Raw genomic sequence first — 8,626 nt, forward strand, 5'->3', positions numbered from 1 at the left:
TAATTTTGAAACAACTTTAAATGTATTCTAAGATAGCAAATAAATAAATTTGCTATCAAATTATAGATAATGAGAGCCAGTTTTCTCATTTTTTAAGAAAGGAGTAATAATTAAAGGGTGAAGTCTAGAATGAACTGTGTAATGTTGGCTTTGAAGCTGAGGTATTTCAATAAATTAATATATGTACATAATATATAAATGTATACACACTCATGCACACACACATATAAATCATATTTGTGTAGATATGTATATATATATATATACACACAGTTACATTGATGTAGATGTAGATGTGTGTGCCTGTGTGTGTGTATGTGTGTGCATACTTAACACTTTTTTATTTTTGTCTGCTGAGAGGGCCTAGAAGTAATAACACTACAATACTGCAAATATAATCAGCACCTTTAGAGTTTCAAAATAGTTTATAAATACTATTTTTAAAATAAATGAAAAGGAGAAATGAATTCATTTAAGTACCAGATTATTTCAGTGCTAGTACAAGGAAATGCAAGATGAGCCTGGGACAACTTAACAGTGCCAAGAAATATGGGAATGCTCCAGAAATGATGGGGCCTCTAAAAAGGATGTACCAGTTAATCTGAAGAAGCTTTCACTTGTAAATTTTATGACATGATAAGCATCAAAATAAATACTAATAGTAATGGATTGTAACCCATAAAACCAAGAAAATAGCCTTTGTTGTTTTATAGTGACATAAACAATAAGGAAATGAGGAGGCCGGGCGCATTGGCTCATGCCTGTAATCCAAGCACTTTGGAGGCCGAGGCGGGTGGATCACCTGGGGTCGGGAGTTCAAGAACAAATAAGTAAATGAGGGAGAATGAAAGCTCTTTCCTCAGCAGAATTCCAACTTCTTACATGAAGAAAGATAGATGGACTGCATCAGTTGGCAAACACTACAGAAATAGTTGTTGCAGGCAAGATTTATCAATGGAAACTAAAATTAGTGGGGAAAGTTATGATGAGAAACAAGATTTTTGCATGAGAAACAAGATTTTTATAGAAACAATATTTTTCTACAAAACAACATATTTATAGAAAGTACCTCCCCATAAGATACTTATTAAATACTTGGGAGAAGACAGTAACTTTACATTGGAAAACCAGGCAGAAACCACACCAATCAATGATAAAAACTTTAATACAGGCAGCCATAAAATACATGGACATTCTTTACCTTCTAATATTATGCACTAAGAAGAACATAGCATCATTTTTGTGATATTCTTGCCAAAAATGCATTTTCTAAATTTAAATATGAGGGAAGAACAGATGGTAGACATTCTACCAAATAATGAAGCTGTATTCTTCCAAGTGTCATAATCATACACAAAAAAGTTTAAAAAATAAGAATAAAAAAGTCTGAAGTCCTGCCCCAGTTTCAAGAAGACTAAGGAAAAGGGCACTGGAAAGTAACCTATAACCCAGGATTGAATCCTGGGTCTGACAAAGAATGCCAGTGGGACAACCAGCAAACTTCACATCAGGTTTGCATGTTCGTTACTAGAACTGCACCCGTGTCCATTTCATAGTTTGATAATTATACCAAGGTTATGAAACATCAGGAAATGTTAAGTGAAGGGTAAACAGAAACATTGGGTACTTTGTTTTTCAACTTTTTTCTAAATTTATTTTTTCTCAAATCAAAAAGTAATAATAAAATAAAAGCTTTATTCCTGCGATTAGGTCTCTGATGTTAGAAACAAGGTGGTCATGACATGAGACCTGCTGCCAGAATCTGGAGTATCTCAATATCCTGTATAGTTCGATGGGGTTTTCTGTCTGACTTCTTTAGAATTCCAGCATCAAAAAATTTATATTCAGAATCTGTGGGTAATAAAAATGGCAAAACACCAACCCACACTGTGCCAGGTGCTATGTTGGGCACTATATTTACATCTCCGTGTCATTCATTATTTTGCATCATGTCATTTTCCTGTCCTCTACTGCATACAATTTTAATTCTGTTTTATAGAAAGAGGAGGTCCAAACCAGTCCAATCCTCTTTCTGAACACAGAGAGAAAACAGCTTAATTGGAAATTGCTGTTTTTCTTCCACCTAAGTTGGTAAAAATTATTTTCCATTTCTTCAGTCAGTTGAGAGTCACTACCCTCCAGGAAATGAGGAACGTTTCCCTGGACTTTATTTTTCTATGTGCTATAAAATTATTATGATTTTGTTTCATTTTAGGGTTCAGGTAGGGATGTCAGAGGAGAAATGCATTAGGGCAAGGGAGTCAATAATATACAAAACTATAAGATGCTTTGAAAGATTGCCAGGAACAAGGTGAATAATTGATGATGATCTGATGCATTTGGTTAGTTCCTATGAAATGGTCCTTATACCAAAATGAATTGCAAGCTATTTCCTTCTTTCTCTCTCTCTCTCTCTCTCTCTCTCTCTCTCTCTCTCTCTCTCTCTCTCTCACACACACACACACACACACACACACAGTCTGTTCTTGAGCTCCTTTCAAACTTAACAAATTGATCATATTGTTGTTCATTTAAAGTGTCCAGAGTCATTCACCTTCTCTTTTATTCCCAAGGCTTTGTCATAATGTTGGCGCACATTTACTTGCATGCAGTCTTATGCACCTGGTCCCCCTGCTACAGGACGGGCTAAACTGCTGCCTCCTGTAGAGCTTTCCTTCTCTGACCTGAGCATGATCTGCCCAACAAAACAAATCTACTGTATCATCAGTATCTACCTGTGAACAATAGCCCACAAGTCTTGACCTGCCATAGAAGAGATCTGCCTTCTCTCCTCTTTTTCACTGAGTGCTACAAAACCCTTATTATCTTTTCTTTTTAACTTTTATTTAGAGGTGCAAGTGAAGGTTTGTTACACAGGAAAATTTGTGTTATGAGAGTTTGTTGTTAAATTAATATTTATTCCCCGCAAATTTATTATCTGACATTTCTCATCACCTTGCCTTTATTCACATAGCCTCTCCACTAGGAATAAGTATCCTTTGTCCTCATCTCAACCTATTCTGTCTCTTATGCCCATATAAGTGAGACTTCTTTCTTGAAACCCTCCCAAAATTTTCTGAATGAGAATTCAGCATTCCCCTTTGTCCTCGCCTTGCAATTTTTTTTTCAGTTATTCTCTTAGTAACCTGCCTCCAATTTCTTTTGCAGGCAGCTGTCTCTATTCCTTGACTAAAAACATCTTGGACTTAGGCAGGGAATTTGTGTTTTAGTGTCTCTTCTGCTTAGGAATGTAGCGGTACTGTTCTGAAAGATTGTAAGTGAAAGGCTTAAGAGGAAAGGTTGCAATAGAGAGAGACATATGATACATAGTTTAGTAAGGTAGGATAACTTCTATGGAACATAGCATACCACCATGATTCTGGAAAAAGTTAAAGTGCTACTCTGTGTATGTTTTTACAGCAATAGCTTACAATTTTTTATATTATTAATTCTTAAAAACCTACTGGGTTTGGCTCTCCTTATTTTTCTCATGAGAAAATTGAGAGTTGGACCAGGATTACGGCTTGCTCAAGTCTATCCAGGGGCAGAACAAAGACTTATGTCTACACAGATTTAGGTGAAAGCCAGAACCTGGAAAATAATTCCATAGAAAATTTGTAGAGGGGAAGACACCATACTTGGAGGTCCACAGACGTAATCTCTAGTTCCAGCTTGCCCATTTAATAGTTTAGTAGTCTTAGGCACATCCTTTAAATTTTTTCCAGGCTTTTCTTTCCTGTGTATAGGTCTACAGATAGATTTTTCTAAGGATCCCTCACTTAAAAATTGAGTTATATCCATAGTGGAAGGTCCATTTAGTCAGTATAAGAGGCCCCCAAATCCCTGAACTGTTAGAGACTCAGTCTTCTTCATTTGTCTTTTGGTGCTTAACTTTCCTCATCAAAAGGGCGCTCTGTTCTGTTAGTGATCAACATATAATCTCTGTTAGCCAGTGTTTCTTTATGCAGGCTGTGATAGACAAGCATGGCTGTGGTCACAGGAGAGTCTAGTGCACTGGTTAAGAAGAACTCTGGAGCAAACGGCTTGGGTTTGTACTTCAGCTTCATCCCAAACTAGGAGTGCCTCACTTTCCCCACCTGCAAAATCACAACAGCTATAGTATTCTTAAAGTAACGGCAACAACCACTATTATTGCACCACCCTAATATTTATCTCATGAGACTCCTTGAGCATTCATGACACCCCCACATAAGTCTCTAAGAATGGTGCCTCTTGTAAATGGTAGCTATTTTTATTATGCCAACCACTCAGGCCTATTGGGAAGACCAAATGAGAACAGTTTGTAAACTTTAAAGTATTATGCTAATGGAAAATAAAGACTTAGTAGAACTAATTTTATTACTATTATTTAAAACTAGGAAAAATGTGCCCTCTTGTTCTAAAATCTTTCTGGGGTCATAAGCTAAACATCCCAAAGAACGATTCATGCCATTTATAGGAGATAGTTTTATTCTCTCTATTTTCAAAGTTAATTTTACAGTAGACTTTCTCCAAAATACCTTTTGTTGGAATCAGTTTGCAGACTTGGTTTTTTAAGGACTTCATTTTAAACATTCCCCCTCCCAAAGTTAGAAAAAAATAAGTAAATGTAAACAAATAACACAAGTTACAAACTACAAAAGGCATTTTTAGTATGCAAAGATTTCTAACTAGAAGTAGATAGATACTCTCCACTGACAGCGTCTCGTTATACATTTATATTCAGATAGTAACTTTAGGCTGTAAACTCAGGACTCAGTAAGGAAAATTATCTTTTTATGTCGGAAGCATACAGGTGCTAAATAAAATGGATGGATGACACATGCTGTTCCTATCATTTGCAAAGTAACCTGTGAGAGCCGAATAATATGAAACTTTTAAAACATGACACCTGTATGTGAACTGAATGTATATGTGCAGAAGACAACTTGAGAAATGATTTAAGGCAGTTTCTAAACTGATTTATTGTCATCATTTGTACAACCATCCTATTCTTTGGTTATATTATAAAAAGGGAATTGCTGAGGAAAAGGGGTGGGTACTAAGGAGTTGGGCAACCTAGTACATATAAAATATTGATTTCAACCCAACACCCATGTTTTTGAACAAGTTTCCATTTACAAGTAACTATCTATAAAGAGTTAGACTGATGTGTATCAATGGAATATTCAAAATATATACAGGGCCAGGCAAGGTGGCTCACGCCTATAATCTCAGCACTTTGGGAGGCTGAGGAGGGTGGATCATTTGAGGTAAGAATTTTGAGACCAGCCTGGCCAACATGCTGAAATCTCTCTCTACTAAAAATACAAAAATCAGCCAGGCAGTAGTGCCATGTGCCTGTAATGCCAGCCACTCCAGAGGCTGAGGCAGGAGAATCACTTCAGCATGGGAGGCAGAGGTGGCAGTGAGCTGAAATCATGCCAGTGCACTCCAGTTTAGGAGACAGAGTGAGACCCTGTCTCAAAAAATAAAAATGAAAATAAAAAATGAAGTGAAATATATACAGAAATATATATTGCTAAATCACTTGTAAGGGTGAAATTCTTTCCCCTTGGGGGCACGGAGCAAGAATGGAAGGACTGATGAACAAAAATGACCGTGGAATTATTCATGAAGTCAATTCTTGACTCAGGCCTTAAAAACAAGATTTCTTTAAATATAATGACCGCTGGAAAAGGCATGGTAAGAAGAGCTGGGAGCAAGGAGATGAGGGAGAAGGTAGCGATTTTAGGAGTAAACTGCAGCGACAAAGGGATGAAGACAAGGATTGTGGCTCAGGTTATTCGGATGTCACTGGACATGTTGTATTTAAGGACTAACAAGGGGTCAAGAGCTGGGAAAGATCGGGTGAAGATCCTTGAATGTTTCTGAGCTGGCTTAGCTCTATCTGTCCTCAAGTCTGTCCATATTCACCTTCCCAAGGAAGTAACTCCACAAAGATTTTCCACAGATGACTAGTTCCATGTGATGCTATCCGAAAAGAAAAAAAACACCAAATTTCCATTTCAAATAAACTTGGAAAAATTGGCATAAGTCAAATTAAACATATTTCATTTGCAAAAAAAAAAAATGTTGCTAAAAAGATCAAGGGAGAGACAGAGAAAAACCAAGGGAAGCAAGAAGGAAAGAACTTGGAGTGGGAAAGAAAGATGGATAAGGGGGCCAGTCTGGGAGCATAACAGGAATGCAGACAGGTGATTGACCAACACTGAAAATTCCTGGAAGTTTCTAAAGGAAGTGGGGCTATTCTGTCTAAGAAAACTGAGGGTAGCAAATACAGGAAACTATCCTGAATCAAAAGTTTGTTTCAGGTTGGCCCTATTAAAGATATAGACATACTATGAATCACAGAATGAGATAGCCTAGAAAATTACTGTTAGAAGAGATCTTGGAGGCTTTCTAGTATGAACTTCTTTCTTGATCTCTCCATATAAACATGTCCACTCACTTTTTTATGTTGTTTTTAGCAGACAAGATCCACTTAATCCATTGTGACGTATCTTCTTGTTTGACCTCTTGGAAGCTCAGAGCTTAATTTAATGTAATACTCAATTGCAGCAACTGTTACCTATTATATTTCCAATATAACCATATCTTCCCTTCTTGCAAATATAGCAAGAAAAGCTACAATGGCTCAAGGGCTATTCTAGGCTCTGTGAGGGCCACAACAATGCTTCAAAGAGCTCCAACTGGCAATGGGAAATATATTTTTCCACATTGATTAATTCATTAACTCCTGAAGTTACTGAATGTTGATCATGTGCCAGAATCTTTGCCAAGAACCTTAAGAGATGTAAAGAATAAAAGTTAAAGAAATATTCTCTGTACTCGTTATCTTAATATGTTGATCTGCATCTACTGAGAATAAATTTTATAAATATGCAAATTATCTTAAAAATTGGTTATGGTGAGGGCTCAAACAGATATGAGACTTTTACTGCAGGTCCTTTGAGATTTTTGTGGTACATACAGATCCATAAAATCCCAATCATGAAAAGACACAAATCTAAGTGTGAAAGATCTATCTGAATGTCAATGGAAACCCCTTAAAATGAAGGGACTTTGTAATTCATCTGATTAGTCTTCCTGCCAGATCTTTATAACTGAATCACCTTAGATTTGGGATAATTACCCAAGGACATTTACACTATTTTGAAGGTTAATTCCAACCTCTTTCATTCAGCATATGTTTGTCACGCCCTTGTCTAATGCCAAGTCCTGGACTAGGCAAAAGGACATGGAGATTGTTTCTGAGTTTCCTCATTGAGGGATTCTGATTCAGAGCCCTCTGCCAATCACTACTGTAAATATATTATCTAAGTGCTCAGCAGAGAAAATTCATGTTCCAGTTTTCTGACTGAGTAACCACCGTGACCAATCTCTGGGCAGAGCCATCAGGAAATAACTGCTATTTAGCCTCACATGTCTTTGTTAAGCTTTATGCCTACACAATAGGAGGATTATACAAGGAAGTAAAAGATAAGTTGACAATACCTAATATAAACATATTCTTTTCAGAACAGAGCAAACTACATGAGATGGGAAACATGGCAAATATTTCACAGAAACCAGTGAATAAGATTTAGGATGTGCATTTGACATTCTCTGACATGTTTTGGTCCTCACTTTTGGCCAAATTAGCCTGTCAACAGCATCTACTTGGTGCCTACAATATAGAGTGGCTTGCATTTGGCACTGAATATGGAAAAAATAAGAAAAGGTCAGAGACATTTTTGGAGACAACTCCAGAGGGCACCATTCACAAAGATTGCAGTATAAATGGCACCCTGTAAAATCATGCAATGCACAATTTCTACAATGATGTAAACTGAGACTAAGAAACATTTCCCACTTCTATATTTCTATATATTTGTAGAGATGGCTTAATCTGGTAAAAATACAAAGCCATGAACAAAAAATAATGTTGATGAGAGAAAATAGTAAATAGTAGACTTGAGGTTTAGAAGCAAGGACAAGGAGTTTAGATTTGTCAGGCTCAGATTCAAATCCAGACTGCAGAGCAACATTAGGAATCCATGATGAAGGCTGATGGGAAAACAGACGATTAGAGAGTGAGACTGAGATCAGAAACTTGTGTTTAAGATTTGTCAGTAGAAAGCTGATAGCTGGAGAGATGAGATGTGCTGATTTTATAATGGAAATTGATCATAGAATTAGAACAGACACAAGAGAAGTATAGGATTAGACCTGGACAAACCTCTACTTAAGGAACAGGATTAAGGTAGGAGAACCTAAAAAAGAAGCTGGAAGCTTGTGCATTCATCCCCAGTGTCACTGGGTTAATGGTAGTGGCATATCACAGACCACAAAGATTGTCAAATCCACAAAGACTCTGTGGATTTCCGAATTGTTGTTTGGCAAAGTCTGGTTTCCCATATAAGGGCACAGATTGTCATTTTTCACAAATTCCAACCTTCTATTTCTTAAGCTATGCCTCAATTGCATTTGTCAATTCCATCAAGGATATTTCCTGGTGGTGAGGAAACTTTAAATCCCACAAAATCTTAAGAATTCTTTTTTTTTTAAGTAGTAGTTATTTAGATAGCAAAAGAGTTTAAATTACCCATTGTTTTATATTCGGGGGAGCTGTATTTCATATTCA

This window comes from Callithrix jacchus, chromosome 1 (genome assembly GCF_049354715.1).
Source record: "Callithrix jacchus isolate 240 chromosome 1, calJac240_pri, whole genome shotgun sequence".
NCBI lineage: Eukaryota > Metazoa > Chordata > Mammalia > Primates > Cebidae > Callithrix > Callithrix jacchus.